At 44.9% G+C, this 19,960-nt stretch overlaps 1 long non-coding RNA gene across 1 annotated transcript; it reads left to right on the top strand.

Moving 5' to 3' along the window:
• Window positions 1-564: 564 nt before the first annotated feature.
• Window positions 565-6,733, top strand: LOC116737897. The gene is made up of 2 exons (XR_004343219.1): window positions 565-770; window positions 6,539-6,733. It is a non-coding gene; the product is annotated as an uncharacterized LOC116737897 (long non-coding RNA).
• Window positions 6,734-19,960: the final 13,227 nt, after the last annotated feature.

The raw sequence follows: 19,960 nt of genomic DNA, 5'->3' as shown, positions 1-19,960 counted from the left end.
GTTCGCTGGCCTGCTTGCTTTACTTTCTATCCCTCTAGGCAAGGTCCACAAATGAGCAGCCTTGTAACCCTCCCAGGACCCGGTTTGGGGACCCTCAGAAGAAAAAGGAAGTCAGAGAAACATGAACGCACTAATCGGGAAGCCAGAGTTTCAGCCCACTGGGCCACACGGGCTATCCACACTAATGACTTTCACCTCCCCTAGCTTTGGCTGTTCCGAGGGGCGGGGAACCCGGCCGTAAGGAGGAGGACCAAAGGCGGGGGGGGGGGAGCTTGAATGAAACAATGTAACAATTGATGTAAGGCCTCGCCTGGCTCCCGCTCCCCAGCGATCCTATAGGCGAGGTCCCACTGACTGCCCCTCCCCATTGCTCCGTTTTCTTGTCCATTACGCGCTATCCCTCCGCCTCTCCTTCTTTTCTTTTCTTTTTTTCCCCTTCTCCTTCCCCCCCTCCCCCTTTCTCCAGCTCTGTGTCATTTCCTCCTCGAGCTAGGCTCGCCCGCTGCCCGAGCTTCTCCTGCCGGGAGAGTAGGCGGAGCAGGGCGGTGCGGGGTGGCGTAGCACTGGAGGGCGATGGTGGCGGAGCTGCTGGGGGCGGAGGCAACGTAGCCCCCGAGGAAAAGGAGCTCTGCCTCGCCTGAGAGGAGCGGAGGATGGAGAGCCGGCCTGGGTCCTTCCAGTACGTCCCCGTGCAGCTGCAAGGGGGGGCGCCCTGGGGCTTCACCCTGAAGGGGGGTCTGGAACACTGCGAACCGCTCACAGTGTCTAAGGTAAGACCTGGCGCCTGTGTCCCAGCAGTGCCCAACTTTGAATGGGCAAGCGGGTGCGCAGGCTGCCGGGGGACGCGGCCCTCAGACCAACTCTGAAACTTGGTCGGAGCTGGGCGTGAAAGCCCTCCTGTGGAGCATTTAGCTGCCCGCAGGAGTCTTGCCACCAAGGCCAGTCACAGACACCCTTGACGGCGGCTGGAGCACTAGACGGGAGCACGCCTGGCCCTGGGGCGAGAGCCCAGTGCGCGCACACTCGGGAGGCTCTGGGGACAGTTTTTGCTCCCCCACGTCGGGGCGGCTGCTCCCCTCAGTTTGAGCTGGAGGAAGTGGTGGCTGTTGGAGGTTTCTCCTTGGAAGTTCCCGCGCCCCTGCGGGACAGGCAGCGCCGCTTGGCAGCTCTCTTGGAAGCGGGGTCGTCCCACCAGGGCAGGTTGCAGGTCAAGGGTCTGGTGTGGGAACGGAGATGGGGCACTGGTGGCTTTCGTCGGACTCACTTCCCACGGCCGGAGGCGCGCACATCCATTCAGCTGGCGAGGCGTTGCTCCTGCGGCTTCGGCCCGGCCTTTTCCTCCCTCCGGAGTCCTGCCCCAGCGCCGGCGAGACTTCCTGCACGTTGAGAAGTGTGGAGGAAACTTTTGCGCCAGGGAGCGCAGCTGTGCTGGAGCTGCTGCTGCTGCTGCTGCCGCCGCCGCCGCCGCCGCCGCCGCCGCCGCCGCCGCCGCCAGGGTTTGTTTGTTTTAGGAGGCTGTGATCCGCTGGAAGCCAAGTTGCAGCCAAGGGCAGGGGAGAGGAGCTCTCCTGAGTGCTCCAGAACTCCCCAGACGAGCCATCGTCAGCAGGGGTGAGGGGGTGTGGGGGCTGCGGGGGCCGTTCCTGGGAAGAAAGATTTGTGGGGCCACTCACCTTGTGGCGCCAGATTGCCAAGTGAACGGACTTCACGAACTTTATCCCATTTTTTGTTTTGTTTTGTTTTGTTTTGTTTTGTTTTGTTTCTCGTAAACGTTCGCATCTTGAGAAGCTCTTCCCCTGCCAGCCCACGCAGATTGCAGTTGGGGTTGTGGATGTGGGTTTGGGCTGGAGATAGAAAGGTGTGGCTTCTCAGCAGGGCACAAATGTCACTAAGTTTTGGCTTTGTAAGGGATGGTCACGTCTCAGCAGGGGGTGGCTAGTGTCCTGCCACGCCCCCCCCCCCCCCCCCCAGGAACCAGTGCTGCTTTTCCCCTCGCATTGGACCTGCTGGTCAGCTTGTAGTGTAGAGGTCCTTCAGGCCTTGGGGCCCATATCGTCACCCAGCTCTCTCTTCCCCATACTAGTCATGTATTTCTAACCAGCCTGAGATGCCTTTGTCACCCACTGTCCCTCCCCCTCTTAAGGTACTCTCCCTCCAATATTTTCTGAGGGAGTAATAAGCTTTCTTTGAAAAAAAAAAACAACAACAAAACAAAATGAAACAACACTCTCAAACAACCATTTTGGGGAGGGGAATCCTGACCTTCAGGAATTTCTTCTAATCAGACTCCTGTCTTCCCCTTTTCCACCAAGGTCCGAATTGGCTATACAGCCCTCCAGGGTCTGGCAGTTCCTCCCTTTCTTTTTCTCCTTACACCACCCACAGAATTTCCAGTCTGCCTAAACAGCCTATCTTGGAGAGATCATGGTTTCACCTCTGCCCAGGGCTGACCCATCCTGAGAAGTGCCCCAGAGAGTGCTTATTGCTGTGGCCCTTCCTGGATTGTTTTGTGTGCCAGTGCTGAGCATAGCAGGGGGTGTTACTAAGTATGGGGCAGCCAGCAATTTGTGGTCTGGCTGGGGGATTATTTGAGGGTAGATGAGGGTTTCCTTGGCCAAGCAGTTGAGGAAGTGACTTGTGTGTTGAGAGGCAGGGTGCCTTTTAATGATTCCCTTTCCACTGAATGTACAGTTGACCCCTATTATATGAAAGCTCATTATTACACACATTTGGGTATGCAGGGGGTAGAATCATTTCTCCCATCCCTCCCACATAGCCTGGCACCTTACAGTAAAAGCATGGTATTTAAGTTCAGTGGTATTTTTTTTCTTACCAAGACACTCTGTGGCATAGTTCATTAGTCCCCTTTTCATTTTTCTAACTTATTTTTGTTTCCCCTTATGCTTCAGAACAATACAGCTTTCTTCTCGAAAATAGCCTAAGCCCGCACACACTGGTGTGGATGAGATGGAAGGTAGTAGAAAGAGAATTGTATTGGCAGATTGAAAACTTGGGTTCTAATCCTTACTCTCCTGCTTATTTGCTTTGGGGTCCTGAGTTCATCACTTCCCCGCCCGCCCCCCTGCCACGCTGGGCTAAGGTGTGTATAACGAGGTTCAAGTTGGGGGGGGGGGCTTTGAATAAGACTATGACAATCTGGTAGGCAACCCTTTCTGCTAGCTTTGGCCCTTTTCTCAAGGGTTGTGGACTGAAGAAGAGGCTTTGTTCCATTTGCATACAGTGTTACTGTTTATACTGTGTTTCAATATCCCTTGTTTCATTAGCCTCTTCCCGCCACCCTGTGAGGCAGTCACGGGAAGGTTGTGGAGAAACTGATGGAAAAACTGAGGCTGTGATTCACTGAATGGCTTGCCTAGGTCTGCCATACAGTGAGTCAGTGGTAGGCTCTAAGTCTATCATATTTTCTACTACTTGGAGAGTTTCTTGATTCTTCTGGTAGTATTGCAGTTTGTGAAGGGGCATGGGGCAGTACCATTCAGGGACGTACCTAGTCTTGACAGCTTCCCCGGTGACTTTCCGTGCCAGCTTGTGGCTCCGTAGTAGGTGAGGTCCAGATTGCAGACACTCCCTGCTGAAGTCTGGGCTCAGGAAGTAGGAGAGGATGGTTTTAGTGCCTCCAAACCACTGTGATCATTTCAGGTCAGGCAGAGAGAGGGGCAAGGTCCAAGACCCATGGTGAGAAATGCTGGAGAGCCTCCTTTTATGTCACGGGGAAAAAAAATGGGTCTGGTGTGGTGTACATGCTTGGAGATAGCTTGTGGAGACATCTAGGGAGTGGTGGGATTTGAGAAAGGGTGACTAGTGGGAAAAGATCACATTGAGTGTGAAAGTCTATCTCATATTTGTCATGATCAGGTTGGAAAATGGTCAGTTCCTACTGACTGTTGTGATTTTCTTGAATGTGGGAATTCAACTGCCCACGTTTTAGGAGACTGGTGTAGTCTTCTGACGATCAAGTGAGAAAAAAAGAAATGTTAAAAACAAAACAAAACAAAACACCTTTTATTGATTATCCCAAGTGTTAAGGGATGGTTTATGATTTCACCATACATTGTGATGTTTCCAAAGAAACATAACCCACAAGGGCCTTAGGCCCATGACCTTGGTGTTATTAATTCCTTTGGTTAGCATCTTCTACTACCTCCTTGGCCCAGGAGGCCTGTTTAGATAAAGTGGAAATTCTCTTCTAATCATATTTATCTGTTTTGCTATTTGGGGTCCCATCTACAGTATAAACAGCCATCCATGAAGTTGGCTCCCTGCACTGGAAAAGATCTTCTTTGGGGATGGGTGACCCTTCCAAGGTTCTGGCAGCAGTAATTCTGCATCAAACAGGACCTCTCAGAGGCCTCAGAAATTCAGTTGTATCCTCCTGTGGGGTGTGTGTGCGTGTGTGTGTAGGAGAGAGAGAGAGACAGACATACAGATAGACAGACAGATGGACAGACGGACAGAGACACAGAGAGAGAGAGAGAGTTACTGAGCTGTAACTTGAGGTTCCTATACTGATTCTGAGTTCTTGCAAATGTGCCCTGAGGTGAGTGAAAGGTGAAGAAAAGGAGTGGAGACCAGTGGGGATGCAGGAGAAGGAGGAAATTTGGGGAGGAGAAGACAGACTCCTCCTACATATTTGCCATGTTCCTGGCCCATTTTTGGTGGCAGTCTCCATCTGGCATGGTGAAGCAAGCGGGGGGGGGGGGGGGCTAGTTATCGCTGTGGTACAAGGTAGGGTGGGATGGGGGAGTAGCCTGGAGGAGAAGGAAACTTCACTTCCTCCACTTAATGGGTATTGCTATTGCTATATCATTTTACCCTCTGTATACCCAGATGTCTATTTGCTAAATGGGAGTAGGCAGATATCTTTATTATCAAAGATGATGTGAGAATGAATTGGGAAAACTCTAATACTGTTTGCTGTCTTTAGCCTAGAAAGATGGCAGAGCATGCTCTTTAGGTTGTTTTTAACTCCCCCTCACCCATCCCCACTGTGACCTTATTTCTAGGAGAAGCACACAAAGAGTTGGTTGAGATTTCAAGAGGACGTGGGTAAAGTAAAATGGAGGCTTTCATGTGACTGGCAGTAAATTTGTCTGTGAGTTTGAGTTCTTGCTGGCTGCAAAGATAGTGTTCTATGAGAACCATTAGTTACAGTGAAACCTTCCTGGGCCCACCCCAGACCAAGGCTTGGCATTCACAGAGGGACCTTCAAGGGGTGTGCTTCTTGGGAGTTTAGTCCAGTCTGGGTACTTACATGAATACCCTCCTCATCTGCCTCTAGAATCAGCAAACACATCTAGGGCCTCAGTTCCCCAACTGCTACCCTCTCCCAGAAAGTAGAAGGCATTTAGACACATGGAATGGGAATCCATCCAGAGAGATACAAAGAAGGTTGGATGGAGGTAGGGCAGGAAGAGTGGGGAATGGGTGGTGTGTCTGGAAATCCTTGGCTGAGCTTTGGGTACACACTATTTTGGGGCCTGCTAGGCTGTCATAATACACCTGGTACCCTATTGAGATCCACACATGTGCTTCTTAAAGTGAAACAGGTCAAGCCTGTTAGAGGATTTTCCCCCTCCAAAGCCTCAGACAAAGAAAATAATTCAATTCCATCTGGAAGACACTTGAGCATTGTCCCTTTTAAAAAAAAAATTAAAATGATTTCCCCTCTTGCTTTTCCCAACCCTCTCCCAGGATTTTTTTTTTTTTTTAAAGAGGAAAGAGACTCAGGCTTGACATTGGTGTTTATGGAGCGATTATCTGGAGGGAACACCACAGTTTTTATAGTTAAGCTTCTTCAGAACCAGGAGGGGAAAAGGATGCTGACCCATCTGAGGAGAGTTCATCACTACCCCACCCCCATCAAGCACCAAAGGACAGACTTGACTCAGGGCTGCTAACCAAATGCTGTTGTTGGAGGAGGCCTAGAATCATCACAGACTCTCAGAGCCAAGAGGGCCTTTTGGAAGTCACCTGGTCTTAATCTTAACCAGTCCATTAGTCTTCTGTGTATTTTATTATTTTTTTAAATTTTTTAAACGTTTTATTTATATTTGAGAGAGACAGAGAGAGACAGAGCATGAGTGGGGAAGAGGCAGAGAGAGATGGAGGCAGAATTGAAAGTAGGCTCCAGGCTCCGAGCTGTCAGCACAGAGCCCAATGCAGGGCTTGAACTCATGAACCGTGAGATCATGACCTGAGCTGAAGTCGGACGCTTAACCGACTGAGCCACCCAGGCGCCCCATATTAGCCTTCTGTGTAGTAGCTCTAACCTTGTTCTCCTGTGCTTATGCTGGGAGTTCACTGCCTTCTTAGCCAATCCATTTCCTGGTTGGAAAGTTTTGACCATAGACAACTTTTTCGTATATTGAGCTGCAGTCATTATCCCTCTAGCTTCCATCCATGGGTCCTAGCCCTACCTTCTGGGACCACACAAAACAAGAATGCTTTCTCTTTGTCTCAGGACAGTCTTTAGGAGGTCCAAAGACACAGACCACGTCTCCTTGTCTCACTTTTCTAGGCTAAAGAACCCCAGCAACTTCAGCTATTCCTTATGGCATCTGAGATCCAGCCTTCTCTCCTGCTTCCTCCTCCTACTTTGGATGTCGCCTGTCCATGTTTCTCTTGAATTATGGACCCTGCAGCCAAATACAATAGCTGAGGAGAATCTGACCAGAAGGATGATTCTTTAAAAAAAAAATACAACTGAAGACCACTCTGGCTCTTTCTGGTGTCCTTACCTACAAAAGCCCGATGTCAAGCAAGACCTTTTATTGGAAGTCCATGTGCTGCTGTGAAGCCATACCTGCCCAAGGTGTCTACATAGGCATCTGAGATAGCCACATAATAGATTTGGGAGGAACACATTTCATCTCTTATTGTTTAGTTAAAATTGCCCCAGCCCCATGCCTAGCTCAGGCGAGTGTTAAGAAAAGTGTTCTAAGGGAGATGAGAGAGAAGATATAAGCCCTGACCTCAATGAGCATATATGTTTATACAAAAAGGCACAGAGAAGGAAGGTGTATATTAGAAGAAGGAAGCAGCATTTAATGAATAGGGTCAAAACCAGAGTTTCAGAATGTCAGATTTGTTTTATTTTATTTTATTTTATTTTATTTTATTTTATTTTATTTTATTTTATTATCAACTTTTGGCTTGGAATTTGTAGGAGTAGCCTCTCTGAACGGAATGTTCCCTTTCTGAGAAAAACAGGTGTCTCCAAGATTGAAGATGCTGACCATATGTGACATACAGTCTCCAAGTTGCAGAGCCCCTATGTAGGATTTTAGACACAGCAATTCCCATCCCAAACCCCTGTCAGATATTTATCTCCCTGCATATTGCCACTGGCCCAGACTGCAAAAGCTCCTGCTGTTGCTATCATCCCTGGGTTCTGAGGTCTTCTGTCTATACCTTGAATACCCATAAGGGTCACTTCTGCTGGAGGCCTTGCACCCATGGCCTTATCTCCTCATGGCCTTCACATCTACCAGTTTGCCACCTGAGTTGGGCAAATATTTTTTCTTGCTACTAAAGCCCTGATCAGGGAGTGTATTGGATGGAGCTTAATCCTCATTATTATTGAAGGATGAGAAGCCTGGAGGAGACACCATTGGAGAGTAGGAAACATGTCTTTCTGACACAGTGTTATTGATAGTGCCTAGGTTCACAACAGTTCTGGGGAGGCCTACTTAATCCATAGTGTAACTGAAGAAATTATAGAACCTACGGACCATTTATAATATTCTGTCTACAGGAAACCATCCAAAGCTCCAAGCTGTTTATTTTCAAAAAGTATTCTTGAGAAAACAGTTTATTCATAAGTTAGGGACAAGTGCTCTAGAATCTCTGTTACAGAGATCTGGGTGGGTTTGGGGTTTCTACTACTATCGGTGCCCAACATGTTCATATTCTTTTTTTTTTTAATTTATTTATTTATTTTGAGAGAGAGTGCATGTACACAAGTGGAGGAAAGGCAGAAAGAGCGAGAGATAATCCCAAGCAGGCTTCATGTTGTCAGCACAGAGCCCAATGTGGGGCTCGATCACATGAACCATCAGATCATGACCTGAGCTGAAATCAAGAGTTGGATGCTTAATCAACTGTACCACACAGGCACCCCCCTGAACATGCTCATCTTCTTTTTTTTTATGTTTTACTTATTTTTTTTTATTTTTTTTTATATATATGAAATTTATTGACAAATTGGTTTCCATACAACACCCAGTGCTCATCCCAAAAGGTGCCCTCCTCAATACCCATCACCCACCCTCCCCTCCCTCCAAAATGAACAAATCAGGAGACTATAGATGCTGGGGAGGATGTGGAGAAACGGGAACCCTCTTGCACTGTTGGTGGGAATGCAAATTAGTGCAGCCGCTCTGGAAAGCAGTGTGGAGGTTCCTCAGAAAATTAAAAATAGACCTACCCTATGACCCAGCAATAGCACTGCTAGGAATTTATCCATGCTCATCTTCTTGATGCTGGGAACAGATGTATGTCCCCAGTGTATGTATGGTCAAATTTGTCTCTGAAATTGAACTCCAGGTTTACCTGTTACCTTGTAATCAACAACTGATCCTTTTATATTGCTTATGTTGGTACCTAGATCACTTTCACTCAATTTCTGTGAAGCCAGTATTTTGTCTCCTGGTGCTCTCTCTCCTGAAATATCCCCTTCAAGCAGACTTCAGTTAAGTCATTAATGAATAGTTTGAGATATTTTTTTCCTGCCTAAAGATTGTGTTCCAAGGACTGGGATGGGGTAGAAATTTGTCTCTTTATACCCCTTTGCCACATCCATTGTAAATAGGCCAAGTGGAAAGATTGTCTTAGGCATTAGTTTTGCAAGGAATGATCCGTTCTTCCTCACATCACACTGGCATGTTTACTTGGGCACATAGCCATCCCGGCTGGGCACTAAGGTTGCAACGATCAAGACGACTTGGTTTCTCAAAGTGACTAACCCCTCCCCTTTGACTTCACATCCACTCCCTCCTCCATCAGTGCAAGTCTATGGCTATGCTGTGTCGCAGAGTGAGCACTGCCTAGTAGCAATAGAAACACATTTTCCTGGTATCCAGGCTTCTCTCTTCTTTCATGTCCAATCTTTGCTTCCCAGCCCCCACCCATCAGCACCAGTTGCTCGAGGCCTACCCTTTGGACTGGCTTATTCAAGTGCCATTGCCTCTTTGTTCATTCATTGGCCACTCAGCCCTCTGTCCAAAACCCAACTTTTTTTTTCTTCTTTGGTCACAGAGGGCCCTTCTAGTCTGCTGTACCAATGTTGTCCCTCTTGGCTCAGCCATGCTACCAGTGCAAAACTCACAGAGTGAAGGTTGATAAAGTTTGAAAACAGCAAATTAATAGCTGGACATTGGGGGATATTGTCTTATATTGTGTCTCTCTCTGTCCTGTTTCAGTAGAAGACAGGACCTTTGTCACATTACTGATACTCTTTCATCAACTTGCAGAGTAATCTTGGCAAGCTGCTTCACTTCTCTGCACCCTCCTCTTTCTTCTCAGACTCTCTGTGGGGTGAGCTTCTGCTTTATTGAAGGGCTGTTAAGGGCTCCAGGATCCTTGCTTGGTCTGGGCTGTGGAAGTGTGAAGCCTGACTGACATCAGGCAGTTATTACAGGGCATTGCTTTTCTCCACGCTACTACTTCCCATCTTCCCAGAAGTGGCTGTTTCCTGGTATGTTCTCAGGGATGGCATGCGGCATGGTCTGTTAACTTTCACTCAAGTCTTTTAATGTTACATCTGTGAGGAATGCGAGAGGTGGGACTAATTTGACAAGATCAAGGGTTAAGCCCAGTGACGGACAGACCCTTTGTGGTGTCTCCTGGCCCTCACCCGAATGCCACTCAGCAGATTCCCAGCGGTATGCTCAGCTCTCTTCCTGAGCCTCTGGCAGGGAAGTTTTGAATGGTTCTCCTATACTGCCTTTCACGGTCCATCAGAAATTGATTTTTCTTTTGGGGATGGGGGTTGGGGGTGATGTGAGGTAGACCTGGGAGTAAAGCTGGTTCAACAAGTTATTCTGGAAAGCGGTTAGAATCTCATGGCTGCAGCCCCATCTTTGCTTATGAGAAGATGACAAGCTAAAGCCTTGTCTTTGTTGAGCTGCCTTGCTGTTTTCCATTTTGTTTTGCATGTGTTTGATGTCAGTAAAAGCTCCTGTGGAAACTTCTGCAGGTAGGCAGCTTTTGATGGCATATTATCTGACGGAGAGGGTGAGTGATGACATCTTGGAGCCTCAGGGGTGAGTAACTAGATCTTGACTCTCATGTTCTTTGGAGGGCTTTGACTGAGAGTTTGGAGCTCTGTGTTAATTTAAAGTTGAAATCAGGGAGTATCAAGACAACAGGCTGAAAAGTGGACTGGGCAAGGACCTGGGTACTCCACGTGTGTGGATGTGCCTCACTGGCTGGAGGCAATGGAGTTTAGAAGGATCTCAGCAACCTCTCACATCCAAAGGGTAGTCAACACCTAGACATGGTGGGATACAAGAGGTAACAGACCTGCTATGTGGCAAATACTGCTGCTTCTAGGTGTTTTACATGTATTCTCATTTCATTTTTTATGGTAACTCTTTGAGGTAGATACTGATGTCTCCACTGTAGAGATGAGGGGACTGAAGCTCAGGGAAGTTCAGTAATAGATTCTAAGTCACACAGTAAGTGCAAGAGCTGGCATCAAAATTTAATTCTGTCTGACCCCTAATCCCAGATTCTTTCTACAATACCATAGGTGAATGAAAGAAAGAGAAAGACAAAAAGAACTGGATAAGAATATGATCCTGGTGGGGGGATGAAATGAGATAGAGAAATAAGATAGAAATGAAAAGAGAAAAATGAGTGGGAGCAGGGGAGAGAGGGAGAGGAAAGGAGGGAGAAAGAAATGAGAGAAATGGAAATTTGTGCAAAAACCAGTAACATTACCTGTATATGCCCCTCAGGGGCCAAGATCAAAGGAAGGATTTTGTTTCATTTTGTTTTAAATCTCAAATCAGGGTAAGGGGTGCAGGCTCCTATTCAGAAGGCCTGAAGTTTAGTCTGTACTTTGCTACTCAGTTGTGTGTCCTTAGGCAAGTCATTTCCCTCTCTGTGTCTCAATTTCCTGTTTTGCAAAATGAAAATGATAAAACTCACACTTTTTTCCTAAGAGGAAGGGAGATTGATTTTATCCTTTACCTCATATAAATACCAGACGTGTATGTGATTTAGGAGACAAAAGCATTCCACAGTTGTCTCTTATTAAACAAAAATTCTCTTAAGAGAATTTTGAATTTACAAAAATTATTGTATGAAGTTATGGAATCTTTCAGAAGGTGTGAAGTGGCAAGACACCATTAATGGGATGTCTTCTGCGGCCAGAAGTTGGAAGACCAGACATAATTTCTGGCTAATGTCTGAACAGCCAGCAATTTGAAAGGCTATGCTAAACCTTGTTTGGCCTCTACCTAAGAGCTCTCAACTAAGCCTCAAATCAATCAATCAATCAAACGACCAGTCAACACATATTTGTTGAGTACTTTTAAAATGCCTAACTCTAAACTAGAGAATGCAAGAGATAGCCATCATAGAAGACCTGTTCCCTGGAAGTGACAGTTCTGTGAGGAGAGCCACTACTGCAAGCCCAGGAAACAAAAACCTTTAAGTGCTGAAACCATGGTATAGGATCTAAGAACAACATGTATTCAGTGGAGAGAAATTTCACTGTGGGCTGAGGTGGTTAGGGAGCCTTGTGAAAAAAGGAAGAAGAATTGGAGCTAGGCCATGAGGGATATATAGGACTCAGGTAGGCTGGGGAGGAAGAAAGGCATTAATTCTAGTTAGTATATGCTAGTATATATACTGTGTATCCTAAAGACAGGAGATTGAGGTTGGTTTGCTCACCCTACAGTGAACTAACAGCATGAGCTCCCCAAGGACAGGTTGTATGTTGTTTGTTCATTCATTCATTCATTCATTCAATTTATTGAATGTTTGTTCTAGGAACTGAACTAGTTTTCCTCTGGCCTATGAAACCAGCACCGAGCTCCATAACTGTCACTTTTATTTGTTTTCTAACAAGTAAAACTTTCATGGTACATTGTCTGAGCCAGACAGTGGTTTTCCAATTGAACAATTAGGAACTCATTATTAACACCATTCTACAGATATGAAAATTGAGGCATAGAGAGGTTAGTTAACTTGCCCAATGTCATACTGCTTGTATGGTTAGATAAATGAGTCAGTGGAGATCTGCTTGAGGGTTGCAGACTACTGGAATATAAAGGTGAATGGATTTGAGCCAGCTATTCTGAAGAACCCAGAAAAGTTGGATGTAGAATAGATTCAGGTTTGAAGTAGGTAACCATTTTGTTGTTTTGGAGGATTAGAGTTAATGTATTCAAGATAAAGCACCTAGCAGAGTATCAGCCACTTAAGTGCTTCCATGAGGAAAGACCTGAGCTGAACAATATGAAGGGGCATTTTTTTTAAGAGAGAGAGAGAGAATGAGAGAGAGAGAGAGAGAGAGAGGCAGGCAGAGGGAGAGGGACAGAGAGAATCTTAAGCAGTGTCCACACCCAGGGCAGACGGAGCCTGACGCAGGGCTGGATCTCATGACCGACCATGAACCATGTCCTGAGCCAAACAAAATCAAGAGTCAGACACTCAACAGACTGAGCCATCCAGGTGCCCCATGAAAGGTCATTTTAAGGGAATTAGCCATCTTGGCAATGTTCATTAGCAAGTTGACAGAGATTTGTGATAATACACACCATTTGGATCTAAAGAAATGAAGGGGAGGCAGGGGTTAGAGATGAACCCCTTCCAGTATAACTAGAAGGTTCTAAGTGGTGTTAGGGATTGGGAGGCCAATGAGTTTTTGTTCATTTTTGGGTCTTCTGAGACACAGGTCTGTAGGGACTATCTAGTTAAGAAGTTCCATAGACAGTTTGGAGAAGAAAAAAAAAAGATTTGTTTATTTAAGGCCACTGATAGGTTAAAATAACAAATCATTATTTTAGGACCCTAATGGTTAACAAAGGCAATTTACCAATCTGCTGATTGTTTTGGGAATTAGTTAATTACCAGACAATCTCATGCTCCAACAGACATCACAGGCCTGCATTGTTATTTAATGGGCTTTTCTGGTCATAGCTTTGTCTTGTTGTTTCCTCCAGTCTGTGGGATGCCTGGTCACCTGAGGTGTTACTGGCTGAAGTTCCTTCTGTTTAACTTAGTACTTTCAAGTGATGGGAAAGTCCACAAATCAAACAAACAAAAAAAAATAGAAGAAAATGTCAAAATGCCAAACTTCAGACATGGAGCTTGAAATGTTAAAAGGTTTGAGGCTGTTAAAAAGCATCAGTTGATTGCCAAGATGTTTAAGGATTGTTTTCTGTATATGAAAAACAGAATGTGGAGGCATGGTAAAGCAAACCTCAAACCTCTGGAATTTCAAGTCTGTATTGCATTTAAAAATTTATTTTATTTTATTTTATTTTATTTTATTTTATTTTATTTTAAGAGGTGGGGAGGGGCAAAGAGAGCCAGAGAAAGAATCCCAAGCAGGCTCTGCACTGTCAGCACAGAGTCCTATGCAGGGCTCGATCTCACGAATGTGAGATCATGACCTGAGCCGAAACCAAGAGTCAGACACTTAATGCACTGAGCCACCCAGGCATCCCTGTATTGCATTTTTGTTGTTAGCAGTTTTATATTCTGCATAGTGTAATATTATTAATCTGTGAATATCATTCTTAATATTTCTACAGTAGTATTGGTTGTTAAATATGATCTTTGAAAAAGCACTGTTAAACTTGTAAGTATGATTTAACTGCCTTCTGTGGTGTCCTTACCATACTCTGATCCTGATTCTTATATTAAAATAAGGAGGAAATAGAGAATTGCTTCAAAAATTAACTTATTGCCAATCTGGCTGAAAAATGTCACTTTATTATTAAGAGATGTTTAAAAATTTGGGGGTGATTATCTGACCCAAACCTTAGCTCTGATGCTATATATACTTACATGAAATTCTCAGGAGAGGTTAATTTCGTGTGCAGATGGGCTTATCCATTCCTCTTCTGCCCCATCCTTCTGAGATTTGCTTTCTAGATCCATTATTTTTGGATAGTGTCACCTGCTTTTCTCCATGGTGAAGAAGTAAAATTCAGAATGTTGCAAAGATGCTTGTGCTGTGGAACTTGGTCTCTCCACTCCCTCCCTACCTCCTTGTAGACACAGCTCCCTTCCTGCTAAGGGCTAATGGGCAGGCACATGGGTTCCTTTACCTAATTGTTCTCTCTGTCAAGGTGAAATAGTTTAAAATTTATATTTGAAATTGACTTGAATATCTAGCTGCTGAGGCTCTTTTGTGTAAAGGACTCCCTGAATGCTCTGGCTTTTATAAGAGCTGGCTTGCTAACTTCTCTCTGCTGTGTGAGTTCTGGTGGGAGGATGATACTCTCCTCCTCTGGATGTAAAGGGTTAAATATGTAATTTTCATATTTTCCTGTGCCTTTGGCTGGAGAAATGTGCAGTATTCTGAAACCTGCCCAAGCCCTGCATATTCTGTATCTGCTTAAGGAGAGTTTTGGCTCTTAGCCCTTCTCAGCTGCATTAGGGTTCAGGTTACATCCCTCTCCTCTTCCAGCCACTACTAAAAGCCAAAAGAATTAAGGATCAGGGAGAGCTAATTCCCACTGCTAAGACCCAGGTGGGGTCCTTCCAACTCCCATCCTGGCTTCTAGGTTGGAGCCCTAATTTAGGGCTGAGATCTAGTCTAAGCCTATAAGTGGCAGTGATCTGGAACAGGCCCCAGAAATGCATTTGACAATCAGGTTTTGCCCTATGTTGGCCGTTATCCTGTCTCTCTCTGTCTCTGTCTCTCTTTCTCTCTCTCTCTCCCTTCTTCCTCTATCTCCCTTTTTCTCCATCTCTCTCTGCTTCCCACTTTTCTGTTGGGATCTCACAAGAGACCAGTGACCCCAGGGGTCAAGCCACCCAATGCTATTACAGAAATGGAAATGATGTATCATAGTTCCTTTCTTCTAAACTGGAAGACTTGGATAGATGAAGCTTCTACTTTTTACTTCTACTTAAGTCCGTGACCCAACTTCACTACAATATTAGGAGTCTCATTCAGAATAAGAAGTGTCATTCATATCTCACCCAGCTTAAAAGAAATGCATAGTCATGAGCTTTGAAATAGCTCAGAGCGCAACTTTGAAGGAGGATCTTGCAAGAGCTGGGACAGGCAGGAAGAAGCCTCCTTCTGGAGCAACTCTACTACTGTAGTGGCCTCCCTAGTAGTTTCCCTCATTTTGATCATCCCCTCCCCCTGCCACTTAAAGTTAGTGGTTCCCTGCTACCTTTAAAATAGAGCCCAAACTACTTCAGCTTGCTGTATGGACCATTCTCCATCTGGCTCTAGTCTTATTTGTGGCATTCCTTCCTTCCAGAACTCAGGTTTTCAACAAGAATAATTCCCTCTCTGCCCCCCCCCCCAGACACACTGGGGAAATTATGACCTCCAAATACCCCATCCTGATGTTCCTTGAGTGGCTTTGCTTTACACTGCATACTTGGAAGGCCTTCTCTCATCTCTGTCCCTTCCAAATGGGCCTAACCTTCAAGCCCTAGGCTTAAGCCTCAAGGACATCATCTCAGTGTATTCCTGGAGGAAGTAATCTCTCCCTTTTTTGGATGCTGGAGTTCTGATTTTTCCAGTAGAAATCTTTGGGCACTTTGGCTGCCTTGTGTCTGGCTTTCTGGACCAAGATCTTCTAGAGGACAATAGTTATATCTTCTGTATCTTTATTATTATCTTCAGCACTGAGTACCAAATAGACTCTCCATAATCATTTGCTGGAGGATTCAAGCAAAAGTCTTGTACTCAATAATTGGTCATTTTCCCCTTCCCACTTCCAACCCCAAATTAGAAAGAGGATATGATTTGAAAAGGTGGATATACTGGCCAAGTTTTCTAGTCTTTTGGTGACGCCTAGTAAGTAGGGTGAGCCTTAAATGACACACATGTGTGAGCTAGGGACAGGGGGAACATGTAGAAGGAAATAGTGGTTCGGGTAGAAATTGAGAGGGATCCCAGAGGCAACCTTGGATGAGAGGGACAATGGCAGCAGTGGGGGATAGGGGAGGTTACCTGCGTGTCTCAGAGCTGCTTGGAGTTTGGTTTGTAACAGTCGGGTTTCTTGCTGCTGCAGCTCTTGTGTGTGAGCTATGTTCCTGAGGCTTGCATGTGAGAGAGGCCTGCTGGCTGATGATTACAGCACTGTCCTTGCTGTTGGGCAGTGTTGTTTTGAGACTCTGAAAACAGCAGCCACCCCTCCTGTTGCTATGTGTTCGAGGAGGGCATAGTGTGAGTCTTCTGCCTGTCTTAAGTGTTTTTGATGCTTCAGCTTAAAGGAGATAGCTTTATGTGAACATACTGTGTGTGTGTGTTTCCACTTTTGCTTAAGCAAGCCCTAACGTGTTCTGTTTGACTAGCCTTGAATGTGAGTCATCGTCTGGTATTTATACCCAGTGCCTTAAGTGTCCTCATTATTTGACCATGACATTCCTTTTCTCACTATTTTACTCAAAGCTGAGAATGCTGAAAAGGGCCCCAAAGAACCATCTCTGTTCTCCTTCCCAATGGGGTCTAATGTAATTGGTGGCTGTCTCTGTGGAAGTCAGTTAGGTCATGTCAGGGCACCAAAGGAGACAGATTGAAACTCATAGTGGCAGGACTATGACAGTTTAAAAGACGCACTGCAGGGCCTTCTCTTAGTTTGTTCCTGCCCAGGTTACTGCTGGAGAGTTTGAATCACTGGAGCTAACTTTGGGAACAGGGCTCAAAAGGGACCCCAGAAGCATTTGTCCTTATCAGGATCACCTAGTAAGTTTGAAAGGAGTACAACCTGAGAAAGCCTTAGAGGAGATGATTCAGCCTTTGCAGGCATTGGTTGGAGAAGCAGAGACTGTTAGCTTGCTCCTTACCACCCTTTCTATCAGGGTCCTCCCAAAGCTGAAAGTTTTGTTTTGGAAGCATGCTCCTAAAGTGTGGGAATGGGAAACCCCATTAGGGGCACCATTGTTATCAAAGGGAAAGAACTTCAGACAGGAAGGACATGACTGCTAGTATGGTCATTTGGAGGACAGGCAGCCAGTAAATCATTTGAGAATGAATTGAAAGTTCAAAGGGCAGGAGGGAATTCTTTGGGAGACTTCATAGGTGCTTGAAAAATCACAGGGATGGCCGATGCGCTTTTATTTTTTGAGCGCTGGTCCGAAGGCACAAGGGAATGGAAGTGCACAGTAGGAAATGTGCATTGTTGCTTTCGTGTGCTTGGGAGCCCCAGCTCTGGGCTGGGGATGATCAAAGCTACCATTAACTAAATGACAATTATGTTCTGGGAATCTTATATGCATAATCTCCAGTCTTCTCATCACTACTGTAAATTAAGTGACAGTGTTCCCTTTTTACAGATGACAAAACAAAAGAGGCTCAGAGAGGCCAAACAACATTCTCAAAGTAACAGAGCCAGTAAATGGTGGAGCTGTGATTTGAACTCAGCTCTATCTGACTCCAAATCCTAAGTTTGTCCCACTATGTTTTAGAATTTTGTTTTAAAATCATCCTTTTGTGCCTCCTTCTTATACCAATATCAGCTATTCCTATGACCATGTTCTTTGTGTTGTAGCCTTGGAGAAAAGTGGATCACACAGACTGCTTGTTCCCAGGCTTTTCTAGGAAGCTTGTTAAACACAGCCAACCCTTGAACAACATGGGCTTGAATTATGTGGGACCACTTATGTGAGGATTTTTTTCAATAAATATGTGTATGGTACTGTGAATGTATTTTCTCTTCCTTATGATTTTCTTAATAACATATTCTTTTCTCTATCTTAATTTATTATAAGAATATAATATATAATACACATAACATACAAATATATGTTCATTGACTGTTTATGTTATCACTAAGGCTTCCAGTCAACAGTAGGCTATTAGTAGTTATGTTTGGGGGCAGTCAAAAGTTATATGTGGATTTTTGATTGTGCAGGGGTTTGGTGCCCCCAACCCCCACGTTGGATTAGACTCAGGATTACATAATCTGATATATGAGTGGTACTTAGTAGTATCCCTATTCTAAGATGCATAAATCGAGGTTAAGAGGGTTAATTAACTTTCTAGAATTCATGGGGCCAGTACGTGGCAGAGCTAGTATCTAAAATTCAGTTTATCACATTTTAGAGTGTTTGTTCTTCCCAGTATCCTGTTGACTCTTATACTGGGATGGGGGGGAGAATGATAAATGAAAAATCCAACTTGATCCTCTTGGCCCTCTACAAAACCGACCTGTGTTAACCTGCCCTCACTGCAACCAATTTTTGTGAAATGAGGAGTGGCCCAACTTTCGTCCTTCCTTCCTTCCTTCCTTCCTTCCTTCCTTCCTTCCCTCCTTCCCTCCTTCCCTCCTTCATTCCCCTCTTCTCAACACAATCTATTTGTTTAAATTGTTATTTGGGGGATAAGTGATAAATGTTCATGGAAAAAGAATTAAAATTATATAGGTGGGCAAGTGTTTCTTTATCCCTAATTTCTCTTCCCAGAAGCAGCCACTGTTACCAATCCCTTGTTTACCCTTCCAAAGATAGCATGTGCATTATATATAAGTGTGTAGCATATGTTTGTATATTTGTGTGCTCAGTGTGTCTGTTTCCTCATAGCCTGTGTACTCCTTGGTCCTCTCCAATCTGGCTTCCATTGAGGTCTTCGTGAGGGCCAAATTTACTGGCCTTTTCATGGTTGTCATCCCACTTGTCTTCTTTACACAATTATTTTATATTTAAAATTATGTGTAGGGGCACCTGGCTGGCTCAGTCAGTTAAGTATCTGACTCTGGCTTTCGGCTCAGGTCATGATCTTGTGGTTCGTGAGACTGAGCCCCACATTGGGCTCTGCACTGACAGTGTGGAGCCTGCTTGGGATTCTCTGTCTCTGTCTCTCTGAAAATAAATAAAAAATAAACATTAAAAAAATAAAGGGGTGCCTGGGTGGCTCAGTTGGTTGAGTGGCTGACTTTGGCTCAGGTCCTGATCTTGTGGTTCGTGAGTTCGAGCCCTATGCGGAGCTCTGTGCTGACAGCTCAAAGCCTGGAACCTGCTTCAGATTCTGTGTTTCCCTCTCTCTCTCTGCCCCTCCCCTGCTCACACTCTGTCTCTCTCTGTCTTCTCAAAAATAAATAAAGATTTAAATAAATAAATAAATAAATAAATAAATAAATAAATAAATAAAATTATGTGTTGAATAGGTAACATTCACATGGTTCAAAAGCCAGTTAGTATGAAAAGGTAGACAGAGTATGGTGTCCTGCTCTTCATTGTCCTTCATCCTGTCCTAGGTTCTTCACCCCCTACTGTGCTTAGATTTTTTTTTAATGGGTACCTGAGTGTCCAGTTAAGCGTCTGACTCTTGATTTCAGTTCAGGTCATGATCTCAAGGTTCGTGATATTGAGCCTTTGCTGTCAGCACAGAGCCTACTTGGGATTCTCTCTCTGCCCCCCTCTCTCAAAATAAATAAATAAACATTTAAAAAAAGAGTCTTAAATGCATCTTTCCAGAGTATCTCTATACACACACGAACAAATCTGGTATGGATTCTTTATCTTGTCTTTTATGCATACTAAACCAATCTTCTGCACTTTGTTTTTTTAACTTACATATACTGGAGATCTTTCTTTATCAGAATATACACGGCTGCTGCATTTTTTAACAGCCATATTATATTTAATTATTTGAACACTCTTTAATATTACTAGTCATTGGCCTTGTTTCCAAGGTACCCATCTGGTGTTCTCAAAGCCCTGCTGCCAGCATTCTTTTGTGGCACTGAACTATTTTGTTTCTCCACTCTTTCTGTTTTCTCTGTTCTCTTTGTGA

The sequence above is a fragment of the Lynx canadensis genome, chromosome X (assembly GCF_007474595.2).
Source record: "Lynx canadensis isolate LIC74 chromosome X, mLynCan4.pri.v2, whole genome shotgun sequence".
Taxonomy (NCBI): Eukaryota; Metazoa; Chordata; class Mammalia; order Carnivora; family Felidae; genus Lynx; species Lynx canadensis.
This window is presented reverse-complemented; position numbering and strand designations above follow the sequence as displayed.